General features: G+C 51.3%; 1 long non-coding RNA gene across 1 annotated transcript; it reads right to left on the reverse strand.

Moving 5' to 3' along the window:
* Positions 1 to 6,298: 6,298 nt before the first annotated feature.
* Positions 6,299 to 19,649, reverse strand: LOC121858606. Its single transcript, XR_006087471.1, has 2 exons — positions 19,430 to 19,649; positions 6,299 to 6,561 (listed from the first exon to the last, which is right to left on the reverse strand). It is a non-coding gene; the product is annotated as an uncharacterized LOC121858606 (long non-coding RNA).
* Between the last annotated feature and the right edge of the window lie 988 nt (positions 19,650 to 20,637).

A 20,637-nucleotide genomic window follows, 5' to 3' on the forward strand; every position in this document is an offset into this window, starting at 1 on the left:
AGGATGTATTCATAAACCAGGTATTGACAGAGTACACACACACACACACACCACACACACACACACACACACACACACACACACACACACACACACACACACACACACACACACACAGGTAATGAAAGTAATTGGTCTAATATAATAAATCTACTCGACGTCTATATGAGCTGCAGTAGATGTCAGGTTTGGTGATGTCAAGAATGATAACGAAGGTATTTGTATTTTCAGGGCTAAATAAACTGTTTCATTCAATTCAATTAATTTGTGGTGTAAACAATGGGGCCTTGTTAACGTGAAGGAGGTGAGGGTGAGGGGGAGGTGTGTGGGGGTAGGTGGGGTTGGGGGGACTGGGGGTGGAAGGGTAGAGTGGGGTTGAAGGTAGGGGTATGGGTGGTAGGAGTTCATTCAATTGAGTCTGTGATATTTGACCAGTGGACGGAGGCAGAACAACCTACCACCCACCTACAACATCCCCTACCCCCCACCACCACAACATCCCTACCCCCCACCACCACAACATCCCCTACCCCACCACCTCCCTACCCCACACCACCACAACATCCCTACCCCCCATCACCACAACATCCCCTACCCCCCACCATCACAACATCCCCTACCCCCCATCACCACAACATCCCCTACCCCCACCACCACAACATCCCCTACCCCCCATCACCCATCCCCTACCCCCCACCATCACAACATCCTACCCACCATCACAACATCCCTACCCCCATCACCAACATCCCTACCCCCACCACCACAACATCCCTACCCCCCACCATCCCTACCCCATCAACATCCCCTACCCCCCACACACATCCCCACCACCACAACATCCCCTACCCCCACAACATCCCCTACCCCCACCACCACCATCCCCTACCCCCACCACCACAACATCCCTACCACAACCCCTACCCCCCCCACCACAACATCCCCTACCTCCCCACCACAACATCCCCTACCCCCACCACCACAACATCCCCTACCCCCCATCACCACAACATCCCCTACCCCCCACCACCACAACATCCCCTACCTCCACCACCACAACATCCCCTACCCCCACCACCCAACATCCCCTACCCTCCATCTTCCACCACACAACATCCCCTACCCCCACCACCACAATATCCTACCTCACCACACAACATCCCCTACCCCCACCACCACAACATCCCTACCCCACCACCACACAGCGCGGTGGTTGCCATGGTAGCCACTATAAAGTACTTTGGTTAAAATGGCAGAATCAGAGTCAACCACTGGAGGAATATTACCTCAGTCTTCACCTCTCACTCCCTCACCCTTACTGGACTATTATAATTGGGGTTTAATAAGAACTGAGAGTCATTAGTGTGTGTGTGTGTGTGTGTGTCACCATCTACGACCAACCACCATCATCGCCACTACTGCTACTAACATCACCTACCACCATCGCTACTAACACAACCACCAGCATCACAACACCGTGGGAACCTACCAACTGGTCCCCGCCCTGGGAGCATCGTTATTCAATATTGTGTATATGGGCCTTGTACCATCAGCCTCGACACACACACACACACACACACACACACACACACACACCACATCCTCACCATGATCACTACTCCCTCCCTACTCTCCCCCTCACCCCTCCCTCACCACACAAAGAAGAGAATGTGGGAGTCGGGCATAATATGGATAAAAAACATAATTATACGTTAAGGAATAAATTAGACGAACACAACACAAAACACAGCATAACTACGACCACATGTGTTGTATGAAAGGTGATCAGGGCGGCCCATGGGAGCGAGGAAACGGGGTGGTGGTGGGTGGTTGGGTGGGTGGTGGTGGTGGTAGGTGGTGTTGGTGGTGGTGGTGGTAGGTGTTGGTGGTGGTGGTAGGTGGTGGTGGTGGAGAGTGTTGGTAGGTGGTGGTGGTGGTAGTAAATGGTAGCCAAAGAGGAAGGGGAAGAAGGAAGAAGAGGAGGAAGGAGAAAGAAGAAGGAAGAGGAAGGAAGAACACACAAAGGCAATAACAATAAATACATAACGATAGGGAACACACACACACAGTAAGAGGACACCTCCAGGGGGGGCTGTGGCAAGACGGTGCCACTTACCCAGCTGAGTGCCACAGTGCCAAGCTGCCAGGTCTGTCTCATCTCTCGACCCTCTATAGTGCCATCCCTTAACAGCAAACCATGCACGTAAACTGTACTCTGGGTGGTCTATATTGTACTCTGGGTGGAGGTAAACTGTACTCTGGGTGGTCTATATTGTGCTCTGGGTGATGAAGGTAAACTGTACTCTGGGTGGTCTATATTGTACTCTGGGTGGAGGTAAACTGTACTCTGGGTGGTCTATATTGTACTCTGGGTGATGGAGGTAAACTGTACTCTGGGTGGTCTATATTGTACTCTGGGTGATGGAGGTAAACTGTACTCTGGGTGGTCTATATTGTACTCTGGGTGATGGAGGTAAACTGTACTCTGGGCGGTCTATATTGTACTCTGGGTGATGAAGGTAAACCGTACTCTGGTGGTCTATATTATACTTGGGTGATGGAGGTAACCTGCACTCTGGGGTGGGTTCACATTGTACTTGGTGATGAAGGTAAACTGTACTTGGGTATCTTTATATTACTCTGGTGATGGAGGTAAACTGTACTGGGTGGTTCATATTGTACTCTGGTGATGGATTTAAACTGCACTCTGTGAGTAAACCAAAAAAAATTTCAAGTGGTCTATATTGTACTCTGGGTGGAGGTAAACTGTACTCTGGGTGGTCTATATTGTACTCTGGGTGATGGAGGTAAACTGTACTCTGGGTGGTCTATATTGTACTCTGGGTGATGGAGGTAAACTGTACTCTGGGTGGTCTATATTGTACTCTGGGTGATGGAGGTAAACTGTACTCTGGGTGGTCTATATTGTACTCTGGGTGATGGAGGTAAACTGTACTCTGGGTGGTGTTGTAAACTGTACTCTGAATCATAGGTTACAGGTATGTACGTATGTGTATGTAAGTATACAAGTGCACACATACGTACACGTGACGGGCTACACACTACAGCTTAAAAATTCACATAAAAAACAACTCTATTTTTTGGTTTACACTAAAATTCGCTTTTCCTTCAATTACGTCGCAGTGAGAGAGAAAAAACTTGAAATGACTCTCTACCTCAGTTTTATTCCCTAAAAGTTCCTCAATTATCACATTCTTTCCTCATTTTTTTTAACATTCTCACCTATAATTTTTTCAACATTCAACATTTTTGCCTCAACATTTGTCTTCTCCACAATAATAGCTTTGTTCCAACATTCACCACCAACATTAATAATCTTCCACCAGCATTCTCCTCCAACATTATTCTCTCTCCAACACCCGGGTAAAAATGTCCTGCCACGCCTTAATATAAAAAGGAGTTTCTTTCATCTATTTTAAAACATCCACGACATGAAGCCTTAAACAACGGCAAGACCTGAACATATATAACGAAGGGGGGACTGGGTGGGTGGGGAGAGAGAGTGTGGGCGTGGGAGAGGAGGGGGGGTGGTGGGGAGATGGATGGATGAGGAAGGAATGGTAGGTGTGAGGAGGGAAGGGTAGATGGGGAGGGAGGGTAGTTGGGGAGGGAAGGGTAAATGGGGAGGTGGGGGGTCCAATAAGCCAAGGTAAAAAATGTTGTAAGGTATTACCGTGTATGTGAATCAATTTTCTAATTGGTCCCGAGGTGGGCTATTAGTTGTAAAGGGGGGAGAGGGGGGGTGAGAGGGGGTGAGAGGGGGGGAGAGAGGGGAGAGAGAGGAAGGGTGAGGGTGATTCACAGGTGTTGCTCCAGGTGAGTGTTCCCGTCCTAATCCAACCAATTACACCTGGCCGCCCTCATCCTCCCCCATGCCACGACCATAAACACACACGCACACACATAGACACACACACAGACACACACACACGGATCACCTGAAGAATAGACACCCCAGCTTCGACAGTACATACATAAACTGAGGATTCGATTGGGTTAAGTTAGGTTGGTTATGGTAAGTGGATGCTAAGTTAGATGTTTGAACCCATGAACCTTCAGACCCATGAACCCTCGGACCCATGAACCTTCAGACCCATGAACCCTCGGACCCATGAACCTTCGGACCCATGAACCTTCGGACCCATGAACCTTCGAACCCATGAACCTTCGAACCCATGAACCTGAGGCCAATGAATGTCTCAACAAACAGTACTTTCCCATTACTGTCCACACTTACGGGACCCACTCAGCCACTCTCACTTTTCTGTATACAATGAACTGTCCCCGCCTTAGTTCTCGTCCCCAGCTGTTGTCAACATTACTACACCAACAAAAACACGCCACCACAACACCACCCCACGTTCATTACACATACCTGCACCTGATTTATTACGAACAACAAGAGTGATATTCTGAGAACACCAAAGGAACAGTTACTGTATGAGTTAGTGAAGGTGTTAGTGTGACGAAAGAACAAAACACGACCAGAGAATATAAATGAGGGGGTGGGGGGAGGAGGCACGAGGGACTACGTCAACACACGAGGTTGTAAATGTGTTGGAAAAGACTCCGGGGGCTGTGTGATGTGAGGCACAAGCCGTGTTTTATGTCCCTCCTCCTGCCACCCCCACCCCGGCACACTCTCATCCCTTAAGTATAATTTGTATCTCGTGTGTGCAGAAAAACGACTCTCAATGTTTACACGAATGTCAGCCATATAATTCATTTCTTTGAGTGCCAAACATATCATTCCACGGACGCCATGTTGGATCTACCCACTCACTCCTCTTCCTCCCCCTTCCCCCTCCATCCACCCCCTTCCTCCCCCTCCATCCACCCCCTTCCTTCCCCTCCTCCTGCTACCAGTACTGATCTTCACCAGGTATTATAGCACCATTAGGATCCTTCGACGACTCCTCTATCACCACCATCTCCGGCTTTTAGCGCCATAACAACACCAGCCGACCACAAAGAACCCTAACAAAGCTCCCCCCTACCACCTACCACCTCACCACACACGTCAACCGCTGCTGTTAGTTACCTTCCTACGGTAGTGTGGCGTAGTTATAGCAACACACCACCACTACCAATAGCACCACTAACCTCGCCACCAGAAACCCCACCACCATCACCACCGACCATGGACCACAACAACAACAGTTAGTTTTCTCAGTTCCACAAAGATTAAAAAAAAAAAAAAACCTAATTCCTGTGGCCAAGAAAAGACCCCAATACCTCACCTTTCATCGGCGTGTGTGGAACGTGACTCGTCCTCACCACTCACTGCACCTCACATCCACTCAAGGGGCAGACGTCACCTCACAACACCCTCAGGAGCTTTACTACACTGTACCCCTCACCATGACCCCGCCCTGTGAACCATAAGACCGGGATGACCACAGATACAATATACCATTATCACCCCCCAAAGGACGTGTCTTAAGGGGACGTTTAGCACTATCTTCACACTATCCACATTATGCTTACACCCGTCCTACTCCTCTCGATACTTAAATGAATGCAGATAGAAGTCTAGTGAGTGTATTGGCTTATAGTAAGAGAATAGGGATTTATGCGAACTGAATCTAGTTAAGTGATGCAGTTCCCCGTTCCTTCCTCTTCAGTACATGGTGAGAGATAGAGAGAGAGAGAGAGAGAGAGAGAGAGAGAGATATGAATCACTAGGGGTGGGTGGGGGGTCGTACTCACCTCATCCTCCTCCAGCTCGTCCTCCAGTAAGTCGTCCTCGGAGCCATCGTCAGAGCCTTCGCCAGGATCATAATCAGAGTCAAGGAAGATGTTAGAGGCGGCCGAGGAGCTCCTCTCGATCACGAAGTAGGGCGAGGCGTCCATGGTGGTGGTAGTAGCGGTGGTAGTAGTAGTAGTAGTGGTGTTGGTGGGAGGTCGTTGTAAACAAGGTCCTCCTCCTCCCGCCTCTCCCTCTTCTACCTCACACGACCTCCTCAAGATGATACCTCCCACCTGCTCCCACTACCCACGCATCACACACCTGTTCTGTCTCTCTCTCAGATGTTTCTAAAGTGTCATCTCTCAGGTGTATACAAGTTGCATAGGTTTATTTTCCAAGGTAAACTAACTGTAGACAGCGACTTTTCCAGGTAAAATCAATAATACAGTTGTTTATAAAGGTGTAGACCAGTCAGCCTTGCTTACCTTTCTTCTGTTTCTTCGTAAAGTTGAACATTTTCTTCACGAATAAACAAATGTAAATAAAAAATGCAGAGCAAGTTTTTAAAGTGGAATCAGATGAGTTTTATAGATCATAAAACTTTCAGTCTCTAGTTCATAAACTTTTCCAGATCTCAGTTACAATTGGAAAGTATAAAAACTTTCAAAGTACAGTTGAAAAGTATTATCCAGGTGTGTACAGGTGATCATTCACACCTGTGGGAGTCACGTTAAGTCGAGGTGTATCAAATCCTTCGTCGGTCTTCCACCTCACCATCCCTTCCTCGGTGATAAGTTTTAATACATTGGCACCATATGCACTTAAGTCATTAATAATTCTCTATCTTAACCCTGAAACACATATAAGCGATAAGCACATAAGTCTAACACATATAGGAGGTGTTCGCTATATAATTTAACACATATCAATAGATAGAAGTGTGTGTGTGTGTGTGTGTGTGTGTGTGCCTGCGTGTACGTGTGAGTGCGTGTGTGTGCAAGCATAGTCCCGGCGGTGCACCTAACAAGCGCTGGTATGTGGGGGTGAACGAAGGCTTCCGCGAGACTGCCACCAACACACTCAACTGATCAGAAGGGCGGAGGGTGGGTGGTGAGGGGGTGGAGGAGGGGTGGTGAAGGGCGGAGGAGGAAGGGTGGTGAAAGGAGGAGGAGGAAGGGTGGTGGAGGGGCGGGAGGAGGAAGGAAGAGCGGGAGGAGGAAGGGTGGTGAAGGCGGAGGAGGAAGGGTGGTGGAGGGGCAGGAGGAGGAAGGGTGGTGAAGAGCGGAGGAGGAAGGTGGAAGGGCGGAGGAGGAAGGGTGGTGAAGAGCGGAGGAGGAAGGGTGGTGAAGGGCAGAGGGAGGGTGGTGAGGGCCTCCCACTCTACCTTTCATTACTGCTACTTACAAATAAGTTGGGTTGGGGTTGGGGGTTGGGTTGGGGTTGTGGGGGTTGCTGGGGTTGGGGTGAAGGTTGGGGTTGGGGTTGTTGGGGTTGGGGTTGGGGTTGGGTTGGGGTTGGGGTTGGGTTGGGTTGGGTTGGGTTGGGGTTGGGTTGGGGTTGGGTTGGGGTTGGGTTTGCTGGGTTGCGGGGTTGTTGGTGGTTGGGTTGGGGTTGGGGTTGTGGGTTGTGGGGTTGGGTTGGGTTGTGTGTTGGGTTGGGGTTGGGTTGGGGTTGGGTTGCGGGTTGGGTTGGGGTTGGGTTAGTTGGGGTTGGGAACCATGATTGGGGTCCATTCGAGATCAGTGTCATGTCAACTTGACTCGCCCATGGTGCTACCCACAACCTCTCTCCCTGACACACTATGACACACTATGACACACTATGACACACTATGACACACTATGACACACTATGACACACTATGACACACTATGACACACTATGCACTATGACACACTACACACTATGACACACTATGACACACTAACACACTATGACACACTATGACACACACACACTAATGACACACTATGACACACTATGACACACTATGACACACTATGACACACTATGACACACAGAGATGAAAGATGACCTTTATAACCGGCATACCAAAGGCTCTCCTTTATGTAAACTTTATACACGAAGACAAAAATAAAACGAAAAAAGTGGCCTCCACATAAGTGTTTTAATTATGCCATCACAACTACCACCACATACTAGCACCACAACTACCACCACAACTACCACCATTACTAGCACCACAACTACCACCACAACTACCACCATTACTAGCAGAAGGCGCCACGGTATCTTGTCTCTTCTATTAAACTACAACTATTACTATCATCACCAATATCACCACCATTACGTCCATTTAGCAACACCACGAACACGGTAACTAACAATACCACCACATCATCACTACCACCTCAACTAACACCACTCCTACCACCCCCACCTACCACCCCCACCTACACCACCCCCACCTACACAACCACAGCTAACATGATCACCACTTGCTTGCCTTCCGCTTCCCACCTACAACTGTTGTCTCCAGGCATGTGTTCTTGTACCGTATCATGTGACTGTATCCTATTCTTGTACTATATCCTGTGACTGTACCGTATCTCTCTGTACCGTATCTGTGACTGTACCATATCTCTCTTGTACCATATCATGTGACTGTAATATACCCTGTTCCTGTATTCTGTGTGTGATTGTACCAGGATCTTGAATCTCTGTACCATATCCCATAACTGTACCGTATGTAACCTACCCCAATAACTAGCAAGAGATGACACACAACCAAAATCATCTTCTATACGCTGCTGAAACGAACAAAATCCGCTAAAACAAAGGAGAGTCGTTTTTATAAGCTCTGGGAATATAAAATGAATACAGATCCCCCAACACGACACAAAACCCTGAGCCAGTTGCCTTCCCACGACCAGAGAAATGCAGGACAAGAGAGCCAGCGACAAAGAACTACCAGAGAGTCATTCAGTACGACCAAAGAGCCACCCAACACGACCAGAGAAAGCCTCCTAGCATGGCCAGAGCCACCCAGATCTCCCCCACCCCCGGCCATAGTGGGGGGGGGGGTCAGGTTGGCTCATAGGAGAGTAGTGAATGAATAAGTGTTGGTGAGGGGAATATACAGGAGACCCAGTGTGTGTGTGTGTGTGTGTGTGTGTCCCTCTTCCCTGAATATGATGTATTTCTTTGTGTATGAACCTCTGTCCTGTGTGGTGAGAAGTGACCACCCTCAGTGTCAAGACCTGACTGAATTACTCAGAATAGGCAAACTGTACTACAAGCTTTGTCAATAAATTTGTTAAACTAAAAAAAAGACGGAGAGGCTCTATAAGTTTACTTGTGATGAGAGAGAGAGAGAGAGAGAGAATATTCGTTTGGGTGGCCAGATATCGTAGCTACGTCACTCCCACCACCCCCCTCACCACCCACCCTCCACCTCCCCCACATCACCTAATTCCTCCTTCCCCCCTCCCTCCTCAGTTCCTCCCCCTCCCCGTCAATTATTTTCTTCTTTCCTCTCTGCTTCCATCTTTATCAACCTACCTCACCTACTCTTCCTCCTCTCCTCCCTTCCTCCTCACGTCCATCAAAAGACAAGTGCTCCTTCACATCTACTACTGACAAACCAAGGCTCTCTCTCTCTCTCTCTCTCTCTCTCTGACTGAGTTAAGAGGATTGGATTAAGTGGAGTGCGTGCGTACGTGCGCGTGTGGGGGAGGGAGGGGGAGAGGAGGAGGGAGGAGGGAGGAAGGGAGGAAAGGGAGGAAGGGGGAAAGGGAGAGCTGGCAGGGTGAGTGGCCAGTGTGTGTGTTGAAGCCCTTGAGGAGGCCATATTTTCTAAAAGAGTAGAGGTTAAAGAGGAAGGGACGAGAGGAGATAGAGGCGTGTAGAGGAGGCCATGAATGAGGTGAGAAGGGTGAGAGGCCAGGGGGGACTATGGTGCTTTGAAGAGAAGAGGGGGGGTTGTAGAGGTAGTAGTGGTGAGAGTAGTAGTAGATGTAGGAGGAGGAGGAGGAGGAGGAGAGGACAAGGACGGTGGTTGGTGATGAAAGGCTCTACCCCCAGAGACGTCCCCAGCCCCACCCCCAACACTATCACCTCATTCAGGAATCAACCCGACGTGCCACCCAACTACCATCACCACCACCACCACCACACCCACCACCACCCCACCACCACCACCACCACCACCATGAACCAAAATAAACTCTCTCTCATTCATGAAGAACCACAACACACACACACACACACACACACACACACACACACACACACACACTAGGAGGCCCATGATGTAGGTCCTCTCCACTACACACTTCCTGGAAATTCTCAACAGTATCTTATTCATTGTAGGTCACACACACACACACAGGTATACACACACAGGTATACACACACACGCACAGTATACACACACGCACAGGTATACACACACACACAGGTATACACAGAAGAGACAAACAGACAGGCATCCCCCTCTTTATCCAAATCAATTATTACAAGCCATCATTTGCCAAACAACATTAGTCATCACCTAACAACACAGTCCACCCGTGACGCTGTTGAGGCCTATGCAGGGGGGGGGAAGGGAGGGACGAAAGGAGGGGCCAGAGGTGGTTTCTCATCTCACGGACTTAAATGGAGGGTTCACGGTATTCTAGTCCACTTGTACCACTGCCTTATAATTCATCAGTAAAATAAGAGGGAGGTTCGAGCAGCGTGTTTCGAAGCTGGTTCATCAACTGCTAATTTGTGAAGCAAATAACAGCACTCAGTGAGAATAATTCCTACGTTAATGTAATTTATCAGATGCGGGAGAAAAAGGGTGGGGTGGGGTGGGGTGGGGTGGGGTGGGTGGGGTGGGGTGGGGTGGGGGTGGGAGTGGGGTGGGAGTGGGGTGAGGTGGGGTGGGGTGGGGGTGGGGGTGGGGTGGGGTGGGGTGGGGTGGGGTGGGAGTGGATGGGGTGGGGTTGGGTTGGGTTGGGTTGGGTTAGGTCAGGTAAGGTCAGGTCAGGTTACTCTAGTTTGGGTTAGTGGATGTAGGAAGGTGGAAGAGTGAGGAGGAGAGAATGTGCCTGGGGATGGAGGTCAAGTCCGGGTGGGGGAGGGCGTGAGGTGGGGGGGTAGATGTGGTTGTGGGCGGACAATGGCAGGTCAGTAACATGAGGGCGTGGGCGGCGATACTAACATACAAGAGAGCTTTATTATTATAACACACACACACACACACACACACACACACACACACACACACACACACACACACACACACACACACACACACACACACACACACACACACACACACACACTCTTCCTCCTCCAGCTGCAGTAGAAGAGTGATGGAGGAGGAGTCATGTCTTTCTCCATTCACTACCTCCACTACCTCCTTTACCGCCGAGCAGGAAGGACAATACTGCAGGAGGAAGAGGAGGAAGGGAGCGGAGGAGGAGGAGGAGGGATGCGGGGGGGAGAGGAGGGAGGAGGATGATGGGGGAGGAGGAGGAGGAAGATAAGTACCCCCAAGCTGGGAGTTCTTTACAACATTACAAAACATTTTAAAACATTGACCTAAAAATCTCTGTGTACCTGAAGGTGCTCTGGGAGGTTCCTGTCCATCCTAGGAAGTGAAAACGTTCGTGTAAGTCTAAAGCATAGAAGTCGTTGTTCATCCTGGGGATAACAAAGGTCTCCCAGGTAACCTTCCTCCCCCTCCCAGGGTCTCCCCACCTGTCCACCTGGGCGATTTAAGGACAGAAATTTTATTGATTTCCTCCCTTCTCCTGTCCCTCTCAATGTCCCTCCTTCCCTATCTGTCTCTTCCCTTCCATTCTCTCCCTCCCTCACAGGAAAGACGTAGCAACAGGAGTAACAAGAGAGTCACAGGCAACAAGAAACAGGAGAGCCACAGCAACAGGAGAGTCACGCAACAGAGAGCCACGCAACAGGAGAGTCACGCAGGAGAACAGCAACAGGAGCACAGCAACAGGAGAGTCAGCAACAGGAGAGCCACAGCAACAGGAGAGCCACAGCAACAGGAGAGCCACAGCAACAGGAGAGCCACAGCAACAGGAGAGCCACAGCAACAGGAACCACGGCAACAGGACACGGCAACAGGAGGGCCACAGCAACAGGAGGCCACAGCAACAGCTAGAGCAACAGGCGTGGTTCTGACTTAGCAAAGATTATGACCACTGCAGGGATTAATTATTTTTTCCTTCTCTGTATCAGGTTAGTGTGTGGGTGTGGTGGGGGGTGGTGAAGGGGGGGTGAGGGGAGGGAGGTGGTGAGGGAGGGAGAGGTGGTGAGGAGGGGTGATGGGGGTGGTGAGGGGGAGGGAGAGGTGGTGAGGGGGGGAGGTGGTGGGGGGGGGAGGTGGTGAGGGAGGAGGTAGGATGAAGAAGGGAGAAGTGAGAGGTAATGAGATGAAGGAGGGAGGTAGTGAGAGACAGAGAGTTAAAGACTTAGTAAAGGTGAGAGGGGAAAATAAACCTAATGGCACCCTTTAAAAACTAATGGAGCTACATAATGGGTCCAAGCAATGGCACTGGTGACGGAGAGTGCCAGGCAGTGTACACCTATTAGATAATAACGAAGGCAAACTGAAGTACTAACTATGAACCCTTTTAAAAATAATAGCAACTAAACAACATAAATGGGTTAAAAGGGGGAGAGGTGGTTACAGTGGCACTAATAATGGGGGTGCCAAGTCCTTTATGGGGTTATTACAGTGCCACAATTATAATGAAGTGTCAGGCTGTGTAACAAGTAATTAAAATCGGTGAAATTGGTGTAAATAATGGGTTATAATGGGTGTAAATAATGGGTTAAAATGGGTGTAAATATAATGGGTTTACAGTGACACGGACGGTAGGAGTGCTGGGGTCATTAGTATGGGGTCATTAGTATGGGCGTGAAATAATCGTGAAAATGTAGGTTGTATGCATTTAATTATTGGACAGACAGGCCTAGAGACTAAATGAATTATCCAAGTAGGGAGGTGGTAGGGGAGGTGGTAGGGGGAGGTGGTAGGGGAGGGTGGTAGGGAATGGGTGGTGGGAATGGGTGGTGGGGAGAGGTGGTGGGGGAGGTGGCAGGGAATGGGTGGTGGGGGAGGGTGGTAGTGAAGAGGTGGTAGGGGAGAGGTGGTGGGGGAGAGGTGGTGGGGGAGGTGGTAGGGGAGGGTGGTAGGGAGAGGGTGGTGGGGGAGGGTGATGGGGGAGGGTGGTGGGGAGGGTGGTGGGGAAGAGGTGGTAGGGAATGGGTGGTGGGGATGGGTGGTGGGGAATGGGTGGTAGGGGAGAGGTGGTGGGGGGAGGTGGTGGGGGAGGGTGGTGGGGAAGAGGTGGTAGGGAAGAGGTGGTGGGGAAGAGGTGGTAGGGAAGAGGTGGTAGGGAAGAGGTGGTAGGGAAGAGGTGGTGGGGAAAGGGTGGTAGGGAAGGGTGGTAGGGAAGGGGTGGTAGGGAAGAGGTGGTAGGGGGAGGTGGTGGGGAGAGGTGGTAGGGAGAGGTGGTGGGGAGAGGTGGTGGGGAGGGGTGGTAGGGGTTATAGGGAGTGGTGGCTGGCAGGGGGTGGCTGGCAGGGGTGGCTGGCAGGGGGGGGGAGGTGGCTGCACAGGAGTGCAACAGCTGCAACCTAAGACGCGATGACAGTGCAGGGTGGATGGGCTGTGAGAAGGAGGAGAACAAGGAAGGAGGGAGAGAGAGAGAGAGAACAAAGGGATACACTAAATGAGGAAGACGGAAAACAGTGAGAAGGGAAATAAGAGATCGGGAGATAATGACGAGAACAGAGATAATACAATAACTGGAGGGGAAAGAAGGAAAAATGGAGGAGAATGAAGATAGAAAGAAATAGGGGTGAGGAGGAGAAGGAGGAAGAGGAGCATTGTGAGTTTGGAGGTGGAGGAAAAGAAGTAGCAAGGGTTAGTTGGAGAAGAGATGGAAGGAGGGAGAGGAAGAGAAGGAAGGAGGAGGAAGAGAAGGAAGGAGGGAGGAAGAAAGAAAAGAAGGAGGGGGGCGTTAGAGAGGGTGGGTGTAGGAAGCGGACAGCAAGGACACTCATAAAACACAAGATAATAAGAGACAGGTGGCACGGGGGTAGGTGGCACAGGGGGTAGGTGGCACGGGGGTGGGTGGCACAGGGTGGGTGGCACGGGGCCAGGTGGCAGGTAGGTGCACGGGGTGGGTGGCGGGGGTGGGTGTGGCACAGGGGGTGTGGCGGGGGTGGGTGTGGCACAGGGGTGGGTGGCTGGGGTGGGTGGGCACAGGGGTGGTGGCACGGGTGGGTGGCAGAGTTGGGTGGCAGGGGTGGGTCAGCTGGGGTGGGTGGCACGGGGTAGCACAGGGGTGGGTGGCACAGGGGGGGTGGCACGGGAGTGGGTGGCACGGTGGGTGGCACAGGGGGTGGGTGGCTGGTGGGTGGCACAGGGGTGGGTGGCACGGGGTGGTGCACAGGGGTGGGTGGCACGGTGGGTCGGCACAGAGTGCGTAGGTGGCACAGGGAGTGGGTGTGGCACAGGGGTGGTGGCACAGGGGTGGGTGGCACAGAGTGGGTGGCACAGGGGGTGGGTGGCACAGGGGTGGGTGGCACAGGGGGTGGCGGGGTGGGTGGCACAGGGGTGGGTGTGCAGAGTGGGTAGCACAGGTGGGGTGGCACAGGGTGGGTGGCACAGGGGGAGTGGGTGGCACAGGGGTGGGTGTGGCACAGGTGGGTGGCGGGGAGTGGGTGGCTGGGGGGTGGGTGGCACAGGGGTGGGTGGCACGGGGAGTGGGTGGCACCCAGGGGGTGGGTCAGCACGGGGTGGAGTCAGCACAGGGGTGGGTGGCACGGTGGAGTGTGCACGGAGTGGGTGGCACAGGGTGGGTGGCACAGGGGTGGGTGGCACAGGTGGGTGGCACAGGGGTGGGTGGCACAGGTGGGTGTGGCACGGGGTGGGTGGCAGGTGGGTGTGCACGGGGGTGGGTGCAGGGGGTGGGTGTGGCACGGAGGTGGGTGTGGCACAGGGTGGGTGGCACAGGGGGTGGAGTGGCACGGGGGGTAGGTGGCACGGAGGTGGGTGGCACGAGGTGGGTGCACAGGGGGAGCGGAGGTGGGTGGCACAGGGGTGGGTGGCACAGGGGTGGGTGGCACAGGGGTAGGTGGCACAGGGAGGTGCGGGGGTGGATGGCACAGGGTGCATGGCATGGGCAGGTCCTGGCAGGTGTGGGGAGTGGTGGCAGGGGGTGGGTGGCACAGGGGGGTGGGTGGCACAGGGTGCCAGGTGGCACGGGGGGGAGCAGGTGATCAGGGCAGGTGATGCAGGGGCAGGGAGGGGGTGGTGGTGGTGAGGTGAGAGTGTGGGTGGTGGTGATGATGGTGAGGGTGGCAGCTAGAACAAGACACGATGATGAATGTACAGAGTCCTATCACCATCACAACACACACACACACCCACCACCCACACCACACACACACACACACACCCTACCATCTGAAAGGAAAATCCACTCGCCCTATCAGTCACAGATCACTAAACACAAATTATCACTGAATAAAAACAACTGAAACATCTTGACAGGCAGAACACTATCGATTCAACGCGACATTCCTAAGCCATTCTACCACCTGTAAACTCAAGCCACTGAAATATTAAACGACTTACGCCATTACTTTCCAGTCGACATGACCGTGCGAGCACCAACACTGGATCTGGTCTGGTTGTAATCTATAGGGCGTCATCACACCAGCCAGCCTCTCACCTCCATCCACCACCCAGCCTGACACCATCCATCACCCAGCACAAACCCTCTCATCCTACCCACCGGCTCTCACCTCCATCCACCACCCAGCCTGGCTCTCACCTCCATCCACCACCCAGCCTGGCTCTCACTTCCATCCACACTGGCTCTCACCTCCATCACGAGGGCCAAGATAACATTGTCTATATGACCACCTCTTGAATATGACGGCCAAATGGATGGATCACTCTTAATACTATCACCCCTCACCAGCACGGCACCTTAGTGGTTGAATGAGCCCCTAGTCCTATCATACATCAGTCCTATTGGGCCCCAGTACTAACAGACCCCAATCCTTAGTCTCACCATTATGATAAAGGTTTTAATTGTAATGGGACTTATTGCTGATGGTTAGGTTAGATGTTCTGGGTATAATGCTGCGCCCTGGGTATGATGACGTGCCCTAGGTGGCAGTAGAACAGGTGGCACTAGGTGGAGTGTCGCGAGAGAGGCAGGCAGGATCGATCAGTTCCACCCACCCCACCCACCCACCCACCCCACCCACACACACACACCTCCCACCGCCCCCTGCTGTTGCTCTGGCTGCTGTTTCTAATGCTGTTGTTGCTGCACTTATTGACCTTACTGCAGTTGCTGTTTCCTTCTGTTCCTGCAATTACCTCCACTTCAAGTCCCCCTCAGACCCTCTTCAACCACAACACTAATCACGTCCCACAAGAAGGTATTCAACCACGTAAATAAACACAACCACACTGACAGTCAACCACGCTTTCAACTAGATTATCAAAGTACACAACCATGTCCTACCACGTGTCCCTTACCGTATATTATCACCCATGTCCCAGCACGTGTCCTCTCCTGTACCCTCACATTGCCTCATACTAAACCATATCCTAATGTGGAGTAAAGAAGACACGTACTCAATAGTCTTGTTTATAAGGCCGTGGTTCCACACTGACCTGGCCTAACGATCCTTTGTGTGTGTGTGTGTGTGTGTGTGTGTCCGGTAGCAACCAGTAACACCCAGGAACACCCAGTAACACCCAGTAACACCCAGGAATACCCAGTAACACCCAGTAACGTGGAAAGGGCACAGCTTGGATGAGACAGGCGCAGAGTGGCTCCACCTGACGTAGGAGCATAAAGATTTCAGAGGCGTTGGGAGAGAGGTGGAGAGAGTTGGAGGGAGAGGTGGAGAGAGTTGGAGGGAGAGGAGTGAGTTAGTGTGAAGGGAGAAAGGTGAGGGGAAAAAGAGATTGTGTGTGAGAGAAGATAAAGTGTGAGGGGAGAGAAGTGAGGGAAAGTAAAATTTGAGAGGAAAGAGAAGTGAGAGGAGATTGAGTGTGTGAGGGGAGATTGAGTGTGTGAGGGGAGATTGAGTGTGTGAGGGGAGGGAGATTGAGTGTGTGAGGGGAGATTGAGTGTGTGAGGGGAGTGAGAGTGTGGCGAGGAAAGGCAGACAGACAGCCAACCAGACACAGGAGAGGGAGGGAAGGAAGGAGGGAGGAAGGAGGGAGGAAGGAGGGGAGGAAGGGGGGAGGGGGGGGAAGGAGTGTCTAGGTCTGGCAGGATGATGGAGACTGCATGAAGTCGACAGTAATTACAGTCCCCGTGAAGGAAGGATGGAAGGAGGGAAGGAAGGAAGGAAGGAACTGTGATGGATGCACGAGGATGATATCGATGTCTTGGGTCGTGAATTAGTAATTGACTTACAGTTAATACACTCAAGACACACTCACCACACCCAACACCACCCAACACACTCCCACCAACACACTCACCACACCACTAACACACTCACCACACACAACACACTCACCACACTCAACATGGCGACACACTACGCCATATATTACTTATGACCACCAGCCCTGACCTTGGCCCGAGGTGCTTGAAGGTGAGGTTCTGTACACAGCTGCTGAGGAGACATAAACACAGCAGGTATAGTGTCAACAACGCAGGAAATACAGTGTACATAGAGTAGACAATGTACACAGTAGATGGAGTGTACACAGTAGATGGGGTGTACACAAGAGATGGGGTGTACACAAGAGATGGGGTGTACACAGTAGATGGGGTGTACACAGTAGATGGGGTGTACACAGTAGATGGGGTGTACACAGTAGATGGGGTGTACACAGTAGATGGGGTGTACACAGTAGATGGGGTGTACACAAGAGATGGGGTGTACACAGTAGATGGGGTGTACACAGCAGATGGGGTGTACATAGAGTAGATAATGGAGTGTACACAGAGTAGATGGAGTGTACATAGAGTAGACAATACAGTGTATACAAAAGACAACGCAGACAATGCAGTGTAAACAAAGCAGACAATGCAGTGTACACGAGGCCAGACACCATAGCAGCAGACAGGGCAGCAGACACTCAGGAAGCAGCGTCATGCACCCACAGAAGAGCAGCGATGCGCCACAAACACGCCCATGGCCAGGCACACTGCTCACGCTCCGCCCACACCCACCCAGGCCCCGCCCACTTACACCCAAGGACCGCCCACCAAGTTCATGGCCGCTCCAAGGTCTCTCGTTCACGTCCCCCTTCCCTCCCCTCCCTTGTCTCTCACTCCCCTCACCTACCAACCCCCCCTCACCTACAACCCCCTCACCTACCCCTACCTACCAACCCCCCTCACCTACCACCCCCTCACCTACCACCCCCATCACCTGCCCCCATCACCTACCAACCCCCTCACCTACACCCAACCCCTCACCTACCACCCCCTCACCTACAACACCCCCTCACCCCTACAGCCCCCACCCCCAGAATGTACAGTAAGCAGACTATGGTTGTATTTAACTATGTGTGAACTTTCAACACATGCCCTAACCAAACCAAACCTAACCTAACCTAACCTAACCTAACCTAACCTAACCTAACCTAACCTAACCTAACCACATACTTATATATCAGTACGTTGAATATTACTGTATATCAACTCTACTGTAAAAATGTGTAAATACTGATAAAAATATGTAAAAAAAATATATAATCGTGGTTACATTCTCATGTGTATTTACTAACACCATGTTATATGTACTACTCTAAATGATATTACATGTTATTTAATAATTCCTTGAGATAAATGTACAGCAACTAAGAGCTCAGGCTGGCATTATAACGCACTTTAAAAGGTTATATTTAAGTATGCTGGGGTTGTAACACACTTTGAAAGGTTATATTAGGTTATATTTAAGTATGGTGGGGTTATAACACACTAAAGAGGTTATAGGTGGCCATGCAGGGCCACACCGCCGAGGTTACATATTAAAGGGAGGTTGTCGAGAGAACCTGTGGGAGAGAGTCCAGCCTGGCCGTACAGACGAGTGTGTTAGGAAGGTCAGGGAGGGACATTCCAGCAGAGTGTGTGTGTGTGTGTGTGTGTGTGTGTGGTCCCTAGAGTTTATGGGCCCCTGTGACTATTATCCTTCATCTGATCTATTAACATTAGGGACCCAAATCAAATGGTTGGGGCAGATCGTATGGGGCCCCAGTCCACTATTACTATTATTACTACTACCAACAATCCTAGTAAGTACTGTCTTAGTACTATTACCATAATCATCATCAACACTGCACTCATCATCACCATCATCATCATCACGTAACGAGCAGTTAAGTTCAGATGAGTCCCGCATTATGACAGGTACTTGGCCACGCAGTTGTCACGTGATTGCTTCCTGCTGGAGGTGGTGGAACTGTCTCCTCTGTACTGACGACCTCCCTCTCCTTGCCTCTCTCTCTCTCTCCATTTGTCTATCCCCCCTTCTTTATTATTTTACTCTACGTCCCTCCTTCTCTACCTTCCCTCCTCCCTGCTCCCACCTTCACACATCACGACCCACTTAACGAGACGATAAAGGAGTCGCCGACGAGTATTTCACAACAATCTTATCATCAAGTTTTGTGTCATTGCCATGGTAACATCACCAATGTAAACAAAGTTCACCACCAGCGTAAAACAAAACAAACTGGAGCCTCACTGTTCACAATCACCAGGTAGTTCCCGCACTGTACAACTTGTAACTTTCTACATATTCACCACCTCTGGCCCGGGTGTGCACTTAACACTTGTTCTGATAATATACTCGAGGTGGGGTGGTGGCCGAGTGTGAGCCTGGGCCGCGGGTGGTAAAACTGGCTGCCTCCCCTGGCCTGACCACCGCCAACAACACCAACACCACCAGCAGCCTCGCCTGCAGGGTCGTGTGCCCCCCCCTCCCCCCCCGCCACCAGCACCTCCTCCTCTCCCTGGTCTCCGTCAGCCACTCCTTCCCCAGCTACCGTCGGCCACGCCTCCACACTCCTGTGTTCTCGGTAAACTCAGACCTGACCCGCCACCTTCCACCCCACCAGCGCCTCCCACCACCATTTCCTCCTCCTCCTGCACCTCCAGCAGCAGCACCACGACCCCGCTGCGTCAGGAGAATCGATGGCGACCACGGCTGCTTTTATACTCTGTCTGCATCCCCCGCCAGCCTCCAGCCCCTCGCCCTGCCTGTTGGCTCTCCAGTAAAGTGACTCTCGCTCCGCACCCAACTTGTCTCACCGTCAAATCTGAGTAAAAAACGACACAGATTTGTCTCAAAACCTATCCCATTGAACACACACACACACACACACACACACACACACACACACACACACACACACACACACACACACACACACACACACACACCAGCATATCTTTACCTGCCGAATTTAATCAAATCCCTTCGCACGCCTGTTCCATACTCACAACTTCACAATTTCTGTACAAATTTGTCCTCAGTATGACAGTGACAATCCTGGAGTAACATTCATTTTCCTAATATTTAAATCATTTCCAACGGGGTCACAAGGTCAGGCACACTACACTATTTCCCAACTTTTATGTACGAAATTCTCCAATGTTCAGAGAGTGTGAGTACCAGAGGTCTCTTTGGGTTGAGTACGGACAACAACAACACTAAGTTAGCCTGAGTACAAAGAAAGTCAATGAGGGCGGTACTGGGATCATCAAATCAAAACCTCTACTCGAGCCAACGAAAGTCAGGAACCCCTTCACAACTGGAACGACTGTGGGTGTCCCCGGCGTGAACCATTGATCCTTAGGACATGGACTGACTGCTGTATCCACCCAGCCACCGCCTCTCTCCTCCAAGCACAAGAAATACTCTGAATTAAGCTGTCGTAACCCAAAATAACT

This window comes from Homarus americanus, unplaced genomic scaffold, assembly GCF_018991925.1.
Source record: "Homarus americanus isolate GMGI-L3 unplaced genomic scaffold, GMGI_Hamer_2.0 scaffold74, whole genome shotgun sequence".
Lineage (NCBI taxonomy): Eukaryota > Metazoa > Arthropoda > Malacostraca > Decapoda > Nephropidae > Homarus > Homarus americanus.